Consider the following 21,676-nt stretch of genomic DNA (forward strand, 5'->3'; position numbering starts at 1 on the left):
TTGAGCAACTGAACAACGTAGGTAGAAAAAAAAGTTTGAGATGTGTGACTTTAGTTATTTCTTCAAAATAGTGGCTTCCTTGTTATTTCTCTCACTTTCTTGCTGATATCTCGCAGCAGCAACTTTCTCTAACAATGAGACTGCATCTATTAATATAAACAGGTCGCATTCTCTTTTTGTGTGCATGATGGCTTGACTCTCATGTTTTACATTATTTTCCAACCAGCAAGCAACTGACAGACTATTACTAGAGGCATCCACCAAAGCTGCAAAATATGTATACAATGTGCAACAGAACACCAGAAATACAACAAACATTTAAAAGGAACACATTTGGACTTGATATCAGCCAAATATTTTACAAAAACACAAAAAAAACACAATACCACAGGAGCTTCCATCCTCAAACAGTCCTAGTTTGGTTAAGTTAAGACAACAACTACTTAGTTTAAGTTAGAAAAAGATTGTTGTTTATATTAAATTCAGTACATTTGTCCCGTTATTTCACTTTTGCGCGTACGTACTGTACATGACATAATTGCCCACCTGAAGGAGAACATGACGTATTTGCTTCATTTTTTAAAGGACTCGCTGTTAGACACAAACAGTCTCCTGGGTGAAAGTCCTGTGTTTTGTTTTATGCAGCCCTTGTGATTTAAATAAAAGTGAATTGTGCTCTTATTTGTCATGCTCTGCCCTGCCCTGAGGTTATGTCTTTCCTTTGTGTCATGTCATTCATGTTTAGGATTTCTTGTTGTTACTGTCCTCTCATTTCCGTCCCAGCCTGTCCCCGTGTGTTTCCCGTCTGTGTGATTGCCGAATCCGCCCTGATGAGTTCCACCTGTGTCCATCCCCCTTCTTTTGTGTGTATTTAGTCTTTGTGCTCCCCTTTCCTTGGGTCACTTCATCTCAGTTCTTCCGTGTCTTGCGTTCCAGATGTTTTTATTTCAATGTCTGTTTGTTGTTGTGCTTAGTGTTCCCGTGGTTTTGGATTTATTTGTTATCTGCCTGCTGTTTCCTGCCTTTTTACCAATAAAAGTACATTCACTGTATGCCTGCCTCTAAGTGTGCATTTGGGTCCTCCCCGCCTGTCCTGCTTCCATCACCCGTGATAATTTGGTGTTATTACAATACTTCATGGTGATTTCCATATTTCTCTCCCCAAGCTTAGGTTATGACAAAGAATATCCAATACATTTCTACATAATGGGTTACAAGGAAGAAAGAAAACACTTATGGGAAGGATTTCCTTTGAATTTCTTTGCCAATATTCTTGTTTTTATGTCATTTGTGTTGGGATTTGTGAATGGAGGCATCAAGCAACTGGAAAAACCTAAAGCATTAACCGTCACAGTTACTTTATAGTATATCTAGTCCTGTTTATTACATTTAAGAAGAAGTTCTGGGTTATTTACATAAATCCTCTTTGTCTTTTATCCTCATTTGATCTTTTTCTAATGACATAAGAGGTACATAGTGGCTCCTAAATGAACCAACATCATGTGGCAACAATAATCCTTCAGCAGCTTGCAGAAAGATGGACTATCAATCATCAAGGCCCATCAGGTAATTTGAATTCCTTCAGAGAGTCATCGAACCCATCCAATTATAACAGTAATGAAATCCATTTAGCGCTTAAGATAGAAGGAGCAGGTGGCCACCCCCACACCCAGCTGAAAACCTGAAAACCCCTTCCTTGTAGTTAATGAGCCAGAAGAGGAGGCCTGGTCTGTGTGTGTAATTGTAAGGGAGTTCTGTGCATTTATTAATTTGTATGTGAATGGCTCCATGACCTAATATTCTAAAGTTATCGTCTTGCACGTATTGGATCTGAAAGCCACAAACCTGAATACAGTAATAACTGGGCCACATGTAAGCCTACTGTAAACACATTTTTAGTTAATTAAACTGTTTAGTGGTCATTACTTATTCTTTCATGTTTTGCTAAAAACATATGCATTACTAAATCACATCAGTTGTTTGTAATACTCAAACTGAGTATACAGTGCACTGATAATGTTAAGCAGAGATAACTGAGGATGTTAAGTGTTTGTACAGGAGGGCCGGGGTCATTTGAACTGTTCTGCCATGAAGCGGTGCAAAGACTCATGGGAGAAAACATGCTCGGAATGGTTTCTGTCCTGTTTTTTTGAATAATGTTCTGTTAATGTTTTGGTGTGCATTCATGTTATCTTTTTTTTTTGTTTTAAGTGTTGTGTTTGTTGTTGCACCAGGACTGAGACCCGGGTGGGGGGATCAATGGCATCTGAGTAGTGAAAAATAATTCATGCACATACACTAATATGAAAATTAGTAAAAAAACTCTCTCTAAAGACTGAAACTTTTCATGCTGTGTTATACATTGGAAAAAGTCAACTTGTTATGATGATTGTTTTCTTTACTGTTGTTTTTTTAACAAATGTTTTGAATTTGCTATTATTATAGTTATTGTGTCATAAAGTAAAACAAATTGTATTTCTACGAACATATTATTTCTTTAGAAGTTATATAAGTAGCCAAATGTTTATATTTGTTGTTTCTTTGCATGTTTAACTTAACATGCTTATTTTAGACAACATGACTCCAGAAAAAATCATTTATGTTACTACTAATGTACTAAAGATTTTTAGTAATGGCCGCTATTGTAAACTTGATTTGTCTTCTGCCTCAACTTGCACAACTTAATACAACTCGACTAGTTAGGTTTCAGCTTGCGTAAATAACTTAAACGGCTTAAGCGATGAGTTTCCACGCAAATTCCTAGTAGTGGGATATTGGCCAGCAGCCTTTAGCTAACCAGATATATTGTTAATCAACCAGTGAAAACGTTAAAATATTACATGTCCAAATGAAGTTTGGTAAAGCATTTTCTTTGTTTTATGAGCAATAGATGGCACTCACTGTTTTTACTACAAACCAAGAGCGCCATTTAGTTGGGTCAACACATGCAAATGCATTTTCATGAAGCTTTATTTGGACGGTATTCAACTTCACATGTTTCATAATACATCTAAATGTGCACTTGCGTGACACAATCTCATAGTGTATGCCTATCCTTATTTTATATTTAAAGCCAAAGTGAAACTCTCAAGTACACTTCACCTTGTCAGCACCTCCACCGCAGCAGCATGCCTATCACTTCAGAGCCCTGAATCACCCATGTGTGACCAGCTGCGACCGTGACGGACTGCCGGGCTAGGGGCGAGATGTGAAGCACAATGACCCCCGAGTGGATAATCATCGGTGTGTGAACGGCAATGGAGCCGCACCAGCTGTGACTGCTGTCCCTGAAGAGAGCGAGCGAGTGTGGTCAGTGCCTGGTTGTTCAAGCACAGTGGAACACACACTGACCAATGTTGGAAGATACAGTGTACACGCACAAACACAAGCATACTGTGGCTGGGAGATGCTGTCTTGGAGAGGACACGCACTGACTGCAGTACCGTGCACAATGCACCGTGTATGACTAAAACCCTCTGTGCCTCTAGTTCTGTGGACAGCTCTGTCAGCTGGAAGTGGCAACTTAAAAAAGGAAAACATGTGGGTGTCTAAGACTCAACAGACACACAACAGACTCACATTAGTCTAAACCTTTTAAAGGCTTTTCAGTTGTTTTAAAATTGTCATACTGGTCTCTATCACGATTCCACTTTAAATTGAATTATATTGTGAAATTCCATGCTTTTTTCTTTAGAAAGTAGCTGTAGTGTATTTTGCATTGTGATTTGTTTGTGGCAAACTACCTTTGCTTTTGAAATGTTTACCCGTTTATGCAGATGGGTTATGGATTAAAAATGTTTTGGTTGGTGGGGTTAGTGTGACAAGAAACACAACACCAACATTTAAGCAAAAAGTGATATAACTAATATGTTAACACGTGTTAAGCTAAGTGTTAATTTAATGGAAAACCATTGACTCCCCCGCAGTTCCGCATTTGTTGGAAATCAGGGGTCACTGACTTATCCGCAACAGGGCCGCACTATTCACTACTAGATCTTTCACCAAGAGGAATCCCCAAGTCTGGACTCCAAGCTATGTTTTATCACAACGACATGCAAGACACAGGAAATTATGTTTTGGAAGTCTGCCAGAAACAAGGCTCCAAGTTCCAAGTGGCTGATTTATAGCAATAACACAAAGAAGAAAAGGAAACGAAGGGTTTGGGATTATTGTTGTTGGCACGTCTGTTCACAAAAAAGCCTGTTGCGCCACATCTTTACTTCACTGAATGTGTTGCATTTGCAACACGAACCAAAGTATGTGACCCCTTATCCTGGTTTCCCAGCAGCACAAGCTGCGCTCTCATTGGCTGTAGCTCCGCTGATATTTAACCTGTTAGATATCTGGAATGTGTCTGTGAGTCGCCAGCGAGCCTCTGGTCTACCGTTTTTGAATGGTTCACACACATCTCGTTGTCAGAGCGTTAGTCCTTGCCTTTCAGTTAAGGTATTTGTTGGTTTTGTTTTCAGAAAAAAAAATCAAGCAAGTAGGATAAAGTACAAAGAAATTCACTCAAGGCGATGGTTAGGAACAGGCTTACAGGTTGGCAACAGTCCGAGCAGATCATAACAGGTGAGCAGGTCAGGAACAGGCTACAGAAAATCAGGAACAGATCAGGTTTGTGCTTAATGTGTGAAAATGGGCTGATAATATACTGCAGCTGATGAGGAAACAGGGGAGCGGGTGGATGTGAGAGTCAGAGGACCGGGACAGGTAAGTGTGTGAGCATGTGATGGATGAATGTAGAATGGAGCTGCAGCGGGTTTGGGAAGTGAGAATGTGGCTGAAGGGGGAGACAGAATGGGAAATGCAGGACTGAGGCTGAGTTTGTGACACTTTCAGCTGCTTCTTACAAGTATGTTCTTTAGCAACAGTTTAAAAGAAAAGCTAAAAAGTTAACGCTGCCTTCAAGACAGAAAAAAAGAGGCAAAAACTTCACCCTAGGACAGATATTCACACTGAAAATCTGCGAATAAAACCAGGGAGGCAGAGGCTGTGGGGGGTTTGTTTGTTTTTTGTTCAAATGATTGCTTGAAATACCAAAGACGGATTTGGAGCAGGTGTAGATGCCAGCGAAGATAGCTGAATCTAATGCTCGTCTTTCTATAAGACACATCTCAGACTGACTTTCATGCCAAGTTTGGCTGCTCCTGCGTCACCGAATATCACAGCTCCCTCCTTGACAAGTTGCAGCAAAAAGGAACAGGATCGAAGAAGCTACTCCTAGGAGAGACTCTTGCAAACAGTGTGGACTAAGTGAAAATTTTGTAGCACTTAGAGTGATGCTTTAAATGCATGTGACACTCACAAAAAAATGACTTTGAGGGGGTTCAGGCCGGGTCAGTGTTTTTGGCTGCAGAGCACGCACTTCTCTTAGCAGTTTAGAAAAGCAAATCCCAGTGCAGCGTGTTAGCAGCTAAATGATGCAGCAACATAGCTTCTGGGAGGAGAAACAATTCTGCTGAATGTATTTTAATTATGTAACCCTCATTCAGCATCTTTTCTACATTTGTAAAACAGAATGTAGCCTGTCATGATGGCTTGAGGATGGCCCTCTCAATCTCTGAGGCACTCCTTCATCGCAGTTAGAATGTCAGGAGTCTGCTTGATGCCGTTCAGAAGCTATGGTAATGTTTAACTCTAAGATAAAGGAAAGCTAAATACGTTGCCTGTGCAGTGTGGCACAATCTTCAGGGTGCACATTTTTTAAGTAAAGTGACAAAATTGAACTGAACTCAACTGTGAAAGCAGAATGAAAATGAGAGCTGCATTTCCTGGGAGGTATAAATATGGAGATTTGTGCCAGCGGAGATTGTATTTTAAATGCATACATTTGTATCTCAAGACTCAACTCAAACACAGTGGAAAATGTACAGGCACAACAAGTAGTTTTTATTTTAAAGTTGTGGTTACATCTTTATTATTTATGTCAAATGAAACATGTTGCCTTATTGAAGTTAAAGCTGCAATCATCAATGCTTGTGTCTCTGTATGAATTAGCTTACTCTTACTTATGTGAAAGAGGTTTTTTTTGTGACAAACCAAGAATCATCACCAACTCTGGTATTGCTCCCAGCTTTACAAAGGTTCTTTTTTAGCATTTAGTGTATTGTTTTTGTTTTTCAAACAGGCAAATTCTGCTCTTATCTAATTCAATTCCAGAAACAAGCTCTGACAAACCCACGGTGCAATATTAAACCATTTCATCCCTATTCAGGTGAGAGGAGCACTGAACCGGAAGCAGCTGGCTTGGCCGGTGCACGTCTCTAGTGCGCCTGCTCCATGGGCCTCACAGTGCGGAAGCAGTGCCGGTCATCTGGGCTTAATGATGGCTTCATGGACCACCTACCAACTCTCATAGGAATGAACACTGCCTTGAATCCCCTATCCAGTTATAATTACATATCCATGACTGTCCAAGAGACAAGGAATGTAAAGTCCTTCAGTTTAAATTCTTTCATTTTGAGGCTTCTTTGACGGGAGTTGTATCTTACTTCCTTTATAGGGTCTGTATGGGCAAAACACGATTAATTCAGATTAGATTAGATAATACTTTAGTCATCCCACAGCGGGGAAATTCCCTTGTTACAGCAGCATTTTTTACAATAAAAACAAAACAAACAAATAAGCAAGTAAACACCCAACAAAAACAGGCAAACAATAGACAATAAGCAGAGGGTAGACTGAAAGTAAAGTGGCATCAGATATGGGTACTAAAAAGTGCGGTTGCCATGGTACAAGAAACAATATTGCGGTGTAAGTAAGTGACGTTAAAATTAATATAAAAATGTAATTAAAGTAATAAAGCAAAAGTAGGTAACCATAATATAAGTTATATTTACCTGTAACCATCAAGAATTTGAATTTTTATGTAGGATAATGAAAAGTAAAATGTCTCTGCTGGCACTAATATTTTTCTAAAAACAACCGGGAAATTGGATATAAATTAAGTTTGTAACTCGTTAATCATTACTTGTCTTCTCAAGCAGTGGAAGGGAATGTTGTTTTCCAGAAGACTCAGCACTGTGTGTGCATGCTGTGTTGGCTGCTTCGCTCGCTCAGACAGTCAATGTCAGGCCGCCTGAGCCAAAAGAGGATAGAGATGCATTTGCCGAGTGATTCTCCCACAGAAGATCCAAGAAGGGACTTAAGATTCACATTTCCAAATGCCAAGACGTGAGTATTTTTTCTGGCAAATGTCAGGGGGAAAGAAGTAAGCAATTTTGTACAGTTTTGATGCATTAGGGTTTCAAAATATTTTCCCACCTTGAACAAGATGAATATTTAATGTCAGTATAAATATGAATGTGCATGCTGAGCAGTGATTTTTTCTAGCTTGAATTACAGCACAGACAACTACTTACATTAAAATGCCTCATTTAGAACAGGAAATGGGTACTTGATTGGAGTCTACAATAGCCTTTAATATAAACTCCTGACATTCAGTATATACTACAAGCATATAGCAAACAAAATCTACACATCTTTAACATCTTGTAATTTTCTCTATGGTAAGATATGGTACCTGACATCTGCCTCAGACAGCCTGATTAGATAAGGAAAGTGGTTAATGAGGTACTGAGCTTTTTTAATGACAGACTTGTATACTTTTTTCTTCTCATCCTTGACTACATTGTCGTAAAACTTGATATTGTCCGTGTTGCATCTGTTTCTACACAGTGACTACATTCATTTTAATACCCGCCGTGGACTGAATATTGATGAGGCGACTGATTGTTCACCGATTTGTAGAGAGAATTTTGGCTCACTGGTTCAAGTCATAATTACTGTAATGTAGCTTGTCCCTAGGGACCTGCTTGAAAATAATGACCTGAGATGGCCTGTGGGGGAAAGTGTGGTGATTCATACAGCATGTGCTCACACATTTAAAGGAACATTCAACCAATTTTCATTTCATTGTTTTGGCAGTTTACTTGTCATGTAGAGTACTTGTCAGTCTGTTAGTACAGTTATGTAATGTCTTCTGTGGTTCTAGAGGAGCTCACTAAAGTCTGAGTCATCAGGGTGATCTTAGCTCAGGTTTAGGTTTACAAACGTATAAGATAAACCATGAATCACTGAATCGAAATAACGTGACCGTTTCACGAACTGGCGTGAGACCGGGTTGGGAATAGAGAGTTTGACAGCTGTGGAGTAATTTAAGGGGGAAGGCTTAGTAACTGTTCATTTGAAGTTTTAATACTTTAAAGGTTTTTGCTATACATGTCTGGTATCACCTCACCTTGCCTGCCTTGTTTCCCACCAGCTTTCTCACTTTTTCAGTGCTCCTTCTTGTTAATAGCGGATATTATTCAAGCAGCAGTTTGCTCACTTCCCCTGGGTATTTAATGTGATACAGTCCGATTTTCTTTTCCACCTTGTGTGTGTGTTGTTTCTGTCTCCTCTATCCACCATCCAGCAGATGATATGGCTACAGGATCAGCATTTATTTCGGCTCTCACTTCTTTTCTTCTCCACTTGTGCATCCCAAGCACATCCCTTCCTCCTGAAGAGAGCGAGGCGAGGAGAAAGTGAAGGAGAGCAATGGTGCCCTGTAGGAGGGAGGAGAGTTGACTGATGATCCATCCCTGCTACACAGTTGGTTGTCAGTGTAAAAATGGCCTAAGCTTCACATCCATTCAATCTAAACTATAGCGGGCTGGCGGGAGCTTACTCCAACCCTTAATGCTGTGTAGTTGCATTAGTCTGGTTTCAACGGAATCCAGGTGACAGATGTCGACAGAGAGTGTGATGCATGTTTCCCATTGCCTCCTCTGGATGATCTTGAGCTATGTTACGTACTTCTAATTCCACTTGTCAGTACAGAAGACACACACCATTGTCTCTCTGAGAATCCACGTCTCGAATTGCAGCGGAATTACTGACATTCAGTTATATTGGCAGCCAGTGACGTCACCACCGTGATTGATGTGTAATCTTCACGGATAGATAGTGATGACCAAATAAAGCTTTGTGTAGCATTATCTTTTCTCTCAGCCTAATTTTTCAGATCAATGAAGGGTTGAAAGCACACTTGATTGCCATTCCTTTGAGTGATATCAAAATGAAGCTTCATGAACCATTAGTTGTATTTGTTGAACCAACTAGATGGCCCTTTTGGTTTAAAGAACAAGGCTCAAAGAATGGCAATTCAGTGTGCTTTCATCCCTTTGTTGAACAGAGAGCGCCATCTCAGAAAATAAAGAAAATGTAAATAAGCATGTTTAAAAGACAGTTTTGTGACTGGAAAGACATAGGGCTTTAACGTGAAACCAAATGAGAAAAACGAGAATATAACGAAGTGAGGGGTGCATGGTGCTCATTATAACTACAGAAATGATCTAGGCTCAAAAATTGCATATGACAGCTCAAATCCAATTAAAGCAGTGTGTAGCATACAGACAGAGAACTAAGGACATGTATCATGTGAGATTCTGACAGAGGCAGGTAAAGAGCCCATCTACATGTACTGTATATGGACCTGTTTACCTGTAAATGGTTATTTTGACAAACAGAGACATTTCCCTTCGTTTGTGACCTTTGTTTACACGCAAACAACAAATTCGCCTCTGAAAACAATTTGTTCTAAAAACTCCGGGCAGAGAAGACTTTGTTTGCACATTTGCATGGAAACTTAGACAAACTGAGGTTTAGGCAACTGAGGAAGTGAGGAAGAGAAGAGAGAGGAAGTGATTTGTTGCTGTTGTTGCTATTTCCGGGATTCTGATTGGCTAACGTGGGCTTGCGCTTCCCGTTACACTGCCACCTGCAGCTTTGGCATGCTCTTGACAGCATTGACAGCATATATACACGGGTATGTGTAAAGGAACACTTTCCTAAAATCTGACAGGTGTGCTCAATGTTATTTTTTATGTCCTTTTATGAAAATAGCCTCCCAGTGTTGATGCTCATTCAAATATGTAACGGCCACAGCAAGCAAACCCATCTTAAATGTGACCAATACATATCAAAGAACACCAAACCCGAGGAGTAGTTGAAGTAAATTAAAGTTTATCTACAACTTAACTATTATTAATTAAACCAAAACTATGGGAGTCCGGAGGTCTGGCCAAAAAGATCAAAAGCAGGGAAGCAGCCTGAGACGACCCATAAAGGACCGTCAGACCCAGAACTTCCCCACCCTAAACTAAGGAGTAGTGCCTAACTAACAGAAACAAAGCCGTGAAAACAAGACTACAAGACCTCCATCCTCAAAGCAGGAAAACACAAAAGAAGGCAAAAAAAGACAAAAGAAGACAACGATGAGAGCTGCTTCAGTTGCAGAGACCCGATCCCAGCCTCCCAGCCTTCCAAAACATGCAAAGGTCTATACATGCTTGTTCATTGTGTGCTTGCAAATGCATAACATGTTCTTTTGCATCAACTTCTGCTGACATTTTCTTAACTTTCTTCACTCCCTAGTAGATGCTTTTTGGACAGCTTTCCCAGTTCTCAAAGAAAACACATACAATATAGATGCCATCAGGTTGTGACACCCAATCCAGATTACCTACAGTGACTAGTGTCTCGTCTGTCTGTGACTTCCCAAGTCTTCCAAGATCAGACTCTCATGCATCGGTGGCATCTAGAATGAGGGGTCTTGATCATGGGTAGAAACACTGTAGGGGGTTGCCATAGCAACAACTCATCCCCCGTCTGTGCAATCTGATCTTGTTTATCGAGTTCTTCTCGTCAAAGCAGCTGCATTGAAAAAACCCTGATCCATTGTGGCCAAAGGAACAGCATCAGATTGGAATAGAAATTGATCACCAAAGCAAAAAAAATGTGTCTTCTTAAGGATCCCTGAGAAACTCCAGCTGAAGTGTTAATGAGCCATTCATTTGTACAGTTTATACCTATTGTGGAGCCACAAAGATTCTCACATGAAACTCTTAATGCTTAAAGTAGGTAACTGTTTTTCTCAGTCTTTCAATGCAGACAGGGTAATTATGTTAGCAAACACCATTAACCCACCGGGCAATAGTCCCCCCCCCCCCTCTCCCTTTACCTCAGGCTAGGTACTCTGAAATCATCCTTCTGTCCACAATTCTCATGATACTATGATAATAACTGCAATTACAATGTCCACTTCATGTCAGGCACCTTAAATTATGTATATTTGTATGTGTGTATAATATGCATAATAAGCATTAATATGCTTGAGGTATACTGTAACAGCCTTCGCCTCTCTGGAAAAGCTTTCCACAAGAAACCCGGCAATAGGAATTTGAGCACCATCTAGTTGTGTCAACAAGTACAACCAATTGTTTATGAAGCTTCACTTGGACATCGTTGGACAAGGCCTGGCATGCAGTTGACGTTCCAGTTCATTGCAAAGGTGTTAGATGGGGTGGAGGTCAAGGCTTTGTGCTGACCATTCAGGTTCTAACACACCAAACTGGAAAACACTAAGGAGAATTGTCACACAGTAACAGTAAAGGACATTCCCCAAACGTGTCTATAAATAGTGGTTGCCCACCACTGTATCTTTGTTCAAAGATGGAACTTTTGACAGAATTTTAATGCAGTGAAAATATTGTGAATGTGGTGGATCTGTGGCTGCACATGTGAATCCATAAAAACGTGTTAGATTGACAAATATTAGGCTTGGTGTTTTTTTGGGGGGGGTTTGGTTTTTCATTAGTTTTGGTCGAGTTAGCATTTGTACTGCTATCACTTAGAGGAGCAGAAGCTGGATGTTTCAACCATGTTTCCATCATTCATATTTTTCTATTTTCTCAAATCTGCTTGCTTGCCAACTTGTTTTTTAATAACTCTTAATTAAAACGTAATTGAAACTGAGGCATTACTTTTGCAGTCAGCCTATTGGAATAATATTGTAATAGTATATAATTGTTATTTTTTAGGCGACAGGGTTGAGCTGGAAGGTTACATTGTCATTGTCACTGTGACAATAATACCACCAATAACAATACTAATTGAAGAAAATCAACCTCCCAACAATAACAACATTTTTGTAGGTCAGCCACCCCACAATCTTTCCAGGTAGATGCAGATGAGAGTTGTTCAGTGGCCCATGTTGCAGATTGCACATGCAGCAGACGCACCGAGCCGGCTACTTCCATTTTAGCATTGTGTTAACTTGAATTGTAATCAAATTAGACAGTGAGTGGCTCTTCTCAACTTTCCATATGATATCAAACCAAATGGATCAAATTTTGTATAGTCAGACAAGTCATTTTGCAGGGGTTGTGAAGCTCAAAATATGTATCCACCGACGTTTTTTGCCGTGTAATGTCTGGGGAAAGTCTGGGGGACCACTGTCCTGATGGGCATGAAAGTTATGATTTCATTGTTTGGCAACTATGTCAAATAGGCTGACACACCTCCTGAGGGGCCCGATAAAGATAGAGTTAAGACTGTTTTTCTAATAATTCACCCATTTACACTTAGTACCCATCTAAATTCATTGGAACCAATTGTTGAGAGTTAAAACACAGAGTTGGCAGAAGGCTCTAGAGGGATTCAATCATTGGCCAACTAGGGCTGCAAATCTACTCAATCTACTCAAATGTACTTTGGGAATTCTACTAAAAGTTCTGATTCTAATATCATGATTGTTTCTGTAATAAACCAAAAGATATATTTTCTACAGCTATATCATCAAAAAGTTATTTTCTAAGTTTCTTTATCCTTGTCTCTGAAAAAAAAGGTTTTCAATTTGAAGTAATTGCTATATCTATATTGGCTTGTGTGATTGGTGTAAAAACCTCTTTCATGGCATTCAGTGGCGCACTGTCAGCAGGTCTCTAATTTGAGTGTTCACCTGAACACAAACAAAAATTAGTTTGTGCAAATGCGGGGACTCTGCTCTTGTAGGACCGAATTCATTATAGAAAAGATAGGGTTTTAATAGAAAATCATAACACAAGTGTCGAGGGCATAGAGAGTTAGCCGAGGTTAATTTCATTCTCTCTTCGCTCTCTGGCAGCATAACGCTATCTCCACTCGCACATTTAAAAGGAGGAGTAATTGAATCATTTGTGTAGCAAAGGCATTTGAAGGCCACAAACCAAAGAGCACAAAGGAGGAACTTCTCAGTGACACATGGTTTCAAAAGGCTGCATTATAAGAAACTGACAGGAGTTAATTGAGCTCAAGTAACTATGATTTATTTTTTTGTATAAAAGTCACGCAGGTTTACATGCAACATACAAGCAACATCCAAAGTGATGTTTCACTTTAGTCATGATAAAAGTAGTGTTAGGTCACTGAATCCCAAAATCGTGTGGTATATTCATTGGGTGAGGTAATGTGAGCACATAAAGATCAGTCTTGGGTTAAATAGGCACTCAGGCAGTGTAGAAGCAGCTCCGAGATAACTTCACATGATAAGGGAAAGTCTCTCTGGGGCCTTTTGCAGATAGGACCAACCCGCACTGCAGTAAAGTTCTAAGCTGGTTATTGTATTCTGGCTGCTGCTCATCATTTTTTAGAGATCCTGATAACTAAACAGGCATAATAAATGTCAACTTCACTCTCCCTATCTTTTTCTAACCTATCATTTCCATGTACGTACTCAAAACCTGTGATGTGTTTCTTTTAAAATCACATTTAAGTCTGGCCACAAATAACAAAAGACTGGAAATTGCTGGAAAAAGTTGTTTCAAACGTGCACGTTTTGCAGCAGAAAAGAAGGTAGTTTGTAAAACACGATTTTTTGCCTACTTGTCAAGCATTAGATGGGAAAATCCGTATCCCCTTTATGTATTTATGGTAAACATGAACGGACAGCTGGTTAGCTGTGGTTAAAGCTTCATTAAAGGCCCCATATTTTGCTAATTCTTAGGTTCATGTGTTTTGGGTTTCAACTACAACATGTTTACATGCTTTAATATTCAAAAAACACGTTATTTTCTCTGTCTGAATATACCTGTATGTGTTCCAGTGCCTGTCTCTTTAAGTCCCCCTCCCAAAAAAAGCCCATCCCGCTCTGATTGTGTCAGTTTCCCGGTCTTCCGCATCTGCTCTCTCGCCATCTTTGCACCATCACTGCAGCTGGGGACTGACTGTGGCGGCACTGTAGCAGCACTTTCTAACCTATACATAATATAGCTGTGACATCACAACGTGCAGAAGTCTCGACAGCTTGTTTAGAGAAATGGTTTCTGAACAGGGGTGTGTGCTCTGTGGGTTGTTTTGATTTTAGAGTATTCATATAGCACATCAACATGCTTTATAATCAAAAATATCGGGAAATCTCACTTTTTACAACACAGGACCTTTAACACATATCTTGTTTGTTTGAAATATAAAAAAAATGATAAGTTAAAAATAAATAAGTAAAGAAAGTTATGGTTTTACAAGTTGTGGGTTAACTGTTTCCAGTGTTTATGCTAAACTTAACTAGCCCGACTGTGGCAGTAGCTGCATAGTGTTGGGCAGAGATGCATTTCTTTGTTACACGCTACATTAATTGGATATTTTACTAGTGTAAGCAATTACAAAATGAAATTCACAATAGTTACTTATCCAAATAACCCTTTATTTACTGATATTTTACTCTGACGGACTGTGCTGCAGACTCTGTTCTGTCGCGCTGTTTCACTGCTTGACAATAGTGTAGCAAACAGACCAAACCGACATTTATTCAGCAAGTTTTCCTCAAAAGCACTTGTCCTAGAATCTAGGACCTAACGGACAAGTTTGTCTCAGCCTCAGCAATCTGAAGCAACAGGGAAACAGGAAAAACTGCTGAAGTGTGATTCATCTGTAAAAGGAGACAAAAGACAGCAAGGTTAACTAGACAGCCTTTGGACCATTTCCCGCAGCTTATTTCTGTCAAGAATCACTGAGATCAGAGGAAAAGCTCAAGTTTAGAAAGTGAAAACAAAGAGGGCACTGCATGAAATAATGATGCAAAAAAAAAGACTTCTCTTAACTTCACACAAAAACAGATGTACTGCAAAAAGTGCTACCAGGTACTTCACTACACCTGACAAAGAAAACTCAAAACAGCCCAAAGATCTCAGCTGAGCTCGCCTCATTCTTCTATTTGTGTGGGTGATAATAATTAGCAAACAAACAAAAATGCATGAAGAGAGGAAAATAACACAAAGAATCTTTGAAGTTGGACTGAAATATGTACTGTAGCTTCAAATATAAAAATTAGTTTAATGATTAACTGAAATTACTAAGGAACAACAAGTCACAGAAATGTGAGGCGAGAAGAGTGTCTCTTTGAAGGCACACCGTTAAGCTGGCATATCAAACATCCTGCATTTTCAAAACGAATTCTAAAGGATCTTGGTCTGTGCTGACTTTTTGCCCTTTTCATGCGAAGTAAACCTGATTGTTTACCTCAAATGGAGCTCTAAGAGAATTGTACAGAAAGGTTAGGTCACCATTTCAACCCCTTTTCAACATCACCTAGAGCAAGTAAAGAAACACCAGGCATTCCTCTGCACATTGCAATTCAGCAGTCTTGGAGGAAACGTTGACAAATATCCATCATGATTGAATGGTGTTACAGATATAAAAAAAAGCAAGCAACTCCATTCCAAGCCGCAGCATCTTCCTGTCAGCTGTTGCTGCTTGCACTCACTTCTGCACGATCTCGAAGGTGTTTTGACAGTTCCCGAGAATGTGCCAACTGATAGCAGACGGGGATGGGATGGTGTCATATACTCAACAAGCTGACACTGACGAGTCATCAAAGTGTCACAGTCTCAAAACCACGGTGTGGCTAACCAATGCAGGCTCATGTCATGACAGTGTGTCAAACATAACACAGACACTTTCTCAGAAAGAGTCAAGAGGCAGATGTTGAAACGACCCAGTGACCCTTTTATCCCTGGGACACTTTCTGGACAATTGTGGTTTGAGGGTGTTAAAGATGCCATGGCATGAACATTTCACTAAACAAGGTTTTTTAACATTAATATGAGTTCCCCCAGCCTTTAACCACAATGTCTTTAGCTGAACCTTCAAAGTAAACAAAGATAATGCCGGCGCCCAAATATCTCAGTGCAGATAACATCTGTAATGTGTTTAGTTTTACTGTGGCCTTGGCAGGCTGAGCAGCGCTTTCTTATCTCACAGCTACTACGTCTCTCTTCTTCCATGGAGGTACAAAGTTGAACAACTCCTCTGGGTTACGAGGTTATGTTGGACACTGACCTGAAGGAGACCCCGGGTACCACTTTCTCAATTTACAAAGGAGGATTTCGTGAGATGGAAATTCCACCACAGATGGTATAGTACACATGGCCCACAAAGAATTCCCCAATCAAGCATGTCAAACTGACATCCAATGAGTTCCATTTCTAGACCAGAGGTTTTTAAACTGTGTGGCAATCTGCTCAGAAAATGTGATGATTCCTTGAAAATCATCATGTTTATAGTGATAGCTGTCTGTGCATCCATTGGTACATTGCTAACAGTCAAAAATCAAGAAGCAACAAAACATAGATTAAATGAAAAGGCCGACAGCATAGCCCTGTTACCCATGCAAAGACAATTTTAGGCATGTGAACATTTAAGTTTGAGTCAATTGTATTAATATGAACACTAAGAGCTTGTACTTAGTGTGCGGGGGGATGAAGGCTTCTTCATGATATCAATACCATAATCTAAAGTGCTTTTATGCGCCTGATATGAATACATTACCCGCAGGTATATCAATTGTGGTGGAATGGAATGTGAAAATGGTGGTGCTATTTTTTTATTTGCTGCCAGCTATACGCATTTACAATGTCCCAATTGGTTACCCTACTGGCAACTGGGTTAACAACTGGCAGATGCAACTGATAAGCAATTAGGATTGAGAACTGATTTTAAGGTGCACCTTTCAGTAAATCAAAATGCATATTAATATCCAAAGCTGACCTCACAGTGGGGTAAATCCTGAAAAGTGACAAGCCTGCAGAAGTGTTTTTTTTTAGCATAATGAGAAACTAACACAGCTGTGCACTGTGCTCATTGGTTTGGTATGACATTAGAGGCTCGGATTCTTAGATATGTCCTAATCCAGACATCCAGGGAGGCATGAGCATAAACGAACAAGCAAGCTAATTACTGCCTTGTGTTAAGGAAATGTCATAATTTCCTAATGTCTTGACTTCACTAATCTGCAACATTGTGATACCGTAAAGCTTGGGAGTGCCCAGGTCTCTGTGTTAATTGGGAGAATGCTTAATCCTGCATTTGAACAAAAGGTCACAGTCCAGGTTTGTGAGTGGCACTATACTGCCCTCCGATGGAGGATTATTGTACCGCTGCTAAAGAAATCAGACCGCTGTCATTTCAAAAGACCAATATTGTTTCAAGAACAAAAGATTTTCTGTATTTGCTAGAACATCACACTCAAGTCAAAGTACTGTTACTTTAAAGAAATACAAGTTGAATGGTTTTATTTTTCACATACACAATCATGCACAGATCAACATGTGATGAAAATCCTTTGTGCCCAGCTCCAAAAAGCAGCTAACACAAATAAAAAAATAGAAAAGACCACTATGAAATAAAATATTTACAAACTGAACAAAATAATACAACTGTACATTTCAGAAACGTGGAAAACACACATCAAATGCAACGTAGAGTAATTGTAAATCACAATGCCACAGAATTATAGTTTAATTTATTAACAATTAAAAAAATACATTTGTCTGCCACACAGCATACTGTTTTAACTGACGACATTCCACTTAGTACCACAGAGACCTTTTTTAATCATGTGATATTTTAATATCAATCCAGTTTACTACAATGTGCTACGTTGACAAGTGGCCAATGCAGTGGCTAAACTGTATGCATTGTAAGGTTACAACATTGAACACACTGATAAAGTTATTTAAGTATAATTATTTTGACCAGAGTTAACCTTAATTAAATTTGCCTCATAATGTTAGCTGTATAGTTAGTCAACTAATCTAATGCTAAATTAGCTGCAGCATGCTCTTGTAGGTTTAATTTGTATCTCCAAAAAGAAAGAAGTAACAGAGGATGGATGGATTCCAAGCTGATATATAATTTTGCTTCATTTAACATTTTTAGTCACATTACCCAAGAGCAAATAAATATTTTCTGATTCAGCCTGAAACTCTGACACCGTGCAACCATTTCTCTCATCTCTGGGGTGCAGTGACACAGCTGTAACCGGCATGTGTAGCATGGGGCCCTTTGTTCCTGTCACATACTATATGCCTAGCGATTCATCTTTTTTGTTGATATGATCATATTGTCCCATAATTCATTATTTGGCTCCACAGTGTCTCTTACGTGATTACGATAAATAGGATTGTGAGATATCCTATGATGACATTACTTTAGACTGAGTGTTTCAATTCCACTTTTCATGCTATTTCTTCAAAAACAAACAAATGAGTGCCCTGAAGGACCATCCGTGCTCATTGTGTACAATTAAACGTATTCCTCATTCTGTTCACAAACCCAAACCTCGGCTGGAGAGATTACATTTCATGCCAAATGAATGACTTTGCACGTAGGAAGGTAATTCATCGTTTGTTGGGTCCTTTCTCTGGCCCACCTCAGAGACCCCTGCTCCAAAAACACATTTTTGTAATTACACCGTTTCTCCCCAGCTGTCGACAAACTGAGGGGTCACATTGCCGCTGCACAACTATAACAAGGCGGTGTTTAACCTATTCCATCTCACTGATCAAAACCATAGATTTACTTTCTAGGAGTTAAGAATTTCAATTGATAACACATTAACAATTTGTGCTGTAGTGGTAATTTAAAAAGTAATTTTTGACATGGTGCTTTTTGGATTCTTTTATATAGACCTTAGTGGTCCCCTGATACCATATCTGAAGTCTCTTTTATATAGACCTCAGTGGTCCCTAATACTGTATCTGAAGTCTCTTTTATATAGACGTTAGTGGTCCCCTATTACTGTATCTGAAGTCTCTTTTATATAGACCTTAGTGGTCCCTAATACTGTATCTGAAGTCTCTTTTATATAGACCTCAGTGGTCCCTAATACTGTATCTGAAGTCTCTTTTATATAGACCTCAGTGGTCCCTATACTGTATCTGAAGTCTCTTTTATATAGACCTTAGTGGTCCCCTATTACTGTATCTGAAGTCTCTTTTATATAGACCTCAGTGGTCCCTAATACTGTATCTGAAGTCTCTTTTATATAGATCTTAGTGGTCCCCTATTACTGTATCTGAAGTCTCTTTTATATAGACCTTAGTGGTCCCCTATTACTGTATCTGAAGTCTCTTTCCCCAAATTCAGCCTTGGTGCAGAATTACAGCCACTAGAGCCATTCCCACAATGAGCTTCCCTTAGTATGTGCCATTTCTGAGTCTGTAGCTTTTGAGGAGGAGAGGGGGGGGGGGGGGGGCGCAAGGTGAAGGCTGGGGGGGTGGCCTTGACCATCTACCACTTTGCTCGTTTGAAAGCCATGATGTCTCTTTCTCATTGGCGGGCCAAATTCTCTGGGCGGGCAAAGCAGAGAAAGGGGAGGTAACCTTTCCCCTTATGAGGTCAAGATTCCATATCGCCCCGTCTGAGCTTTCATTCTCTCAAAGAAAGAGCATCCGGTGGCAAAGACGGTCAGGAGGGTCAGGAAGGACCTTTTTTTGTGAACAATTTGCACCCCCCCAAAAAAATCCCACATATAATATTAAATGAAGTTAACTATTCATGTGAGCTATGTGTGAGCTATTTAAGTTAGCTGGATCAATGGTTAAACATAATTTGCTCTTATATATATGTATACTTAGCCCTGTGTACTTCGTCATTAGCAATCCCCACTACTCGGCAGGGTTGGGCATCGAGAACCCATTCCTACTTGGATTTGTTTCCAAATTTCTGATATAAGCATGTGACCCGTTTCAACTCCATCCCTCAAAGAATCACAATCGAGAATTGATAAGAACCGTATCGATAGTAAGAATCACATCGTTAAATCCAAATGATGCCCAACCCTACCAATCGGTCACAAAACATCAGTGAGATGTTTTTTTAAGTTTCGTTTATTCAATGAGGGTTTACTGTGAGGAAATCTCTTTTGCAGAAAGCCCCTGATAATAAATGTTGTGAACATATATTTTTGTTATCAGATTGTTCCGTACAACTTTCAGTCGCCTTCTGCTTCTGCATACTTGTATCTACAAAGGTCATTTAAATACCAAAATATAAAGCCCTTCAGCAGCAACTGCTAAAGTGAGCTAACAACTTAGCTATTTTTTTCACCTTTTTGTTGTTGTTGTATACGTTCTGTTTCATCCTGTTTGTGTCTTGTTTCATGTCACAGTCCTTGGTCGCTCTCTTGCCTTCTCTAGTTTAGATTGTAGTTTTTGTTTTGTGGTTTCCTGTTTTATTTTGATAGTCAGGTTTTCTATGCTGTCTTGCCTTTGGTTTTACTAAACTGATTACCTGATGACTTCCACCTGTTGCCCAGTCCTTGTGTCACCTGTCTCTTGTTGTCTCATTACCCTCTGTATTTAATCCTTGTGTCCCCCTTGTCCTTTGTCGGATCCTTCTAGTGTTTTTGTGCGTCAGGTATCCGTTGTGTTCCTTATGTCTCCCGATTCACTCACCTACTACTTACTAAGTAAGTCTCTTTGTGTTGGATTGGACTCGCTCACCAGCTGCTTACTTGTGTGAAAGACTCTATGTTTATCTTGGATTTACTCACCAGCAGCTCACTTGTTTCAACGACTCTTTCAGTTTGTATTTGGTTTGTTTGTAAGCCTTTTTGAGTTCATATTTAAACTATTATCACTTTATCCTTCTGCAATCTCCTCGCTTTCCTGCATTTGGGTCCTAACGTCATGAAAGCTCACAGTTTCCACTAATTTCTCACAAACCGTAACACATGCTATACTATGACAAATTCTGACGTATTATACAATGACTTTATCACTTTTCTTATATACTTTACTGTGACTTTTTCTTTGATTTTACTATACTGTTACTTTTTCTTGACTTTTATCGACACAATATAAAGTACTTTTTCATGACTGTTTTCGACATTCTATAATATGAAAATATTTGATCTTTTTTAATCTTTTTCAACGTATAATACCATGAATTTCCAATACTTTTTTTATCAAGCTATGAAATTCTTTTGACATACTATGACTTTTATTTTTTTCAACATTGACTTTTCTTGACATACTGTACTAAGACTTTAATGGCTTTTTTCAACATACTATGACTTTTAATCACTTCTTTTTTTGATATATCATACTTTGACTTTTATAAGACTTTTTTGACATACCATATTTCTTTTTCTTGACTTTTTTCAACATAATGTACTATGAACATTTTTGACATACTATACTATGAAGTTTTACCACTTCCATTTGAAAAACTATATTATGACTTTTTTCGACAAATTATACTATGACTTTCTAATGACTCGACATGCTATGACTTTATTACTTTCTTAGAAACTTTACGGTGACTTTTTTTTCAACATACTATACTATGACAATTTTAACATGACTTTTTATTACTATACTCTTACTTTTTCATTACTTTTTTTGACATACTATCAGAGATGGGAAGTAACGAAGTACAAATACTTTGTTACTGTACTCAAGTAGATTTTTTGACATACCATACTGGGACTTTGACTTTTTTTTTAAATACTTTACTAGGACTCATTACATTTTAGACATACTATACTATGACTTTTTTGACATATTACTTTTGTTATTAAATATATATTCAT

The sequence above is a fragment of the Etheostoma cragini genome, chromosome 20 (assembly GCF_013103735.1).
Source record: "Etheostoma cragini isolate CJK2018 chromosome 20, CSU_Ecrag_1.0, whole genome shotgun sequence".
Lineage (NCBI taxonomy): Eukaryota > Metazoa > Chordata > Actinopteri > Perciformes > Percidae > Etheostoma > Etheostoma cragini.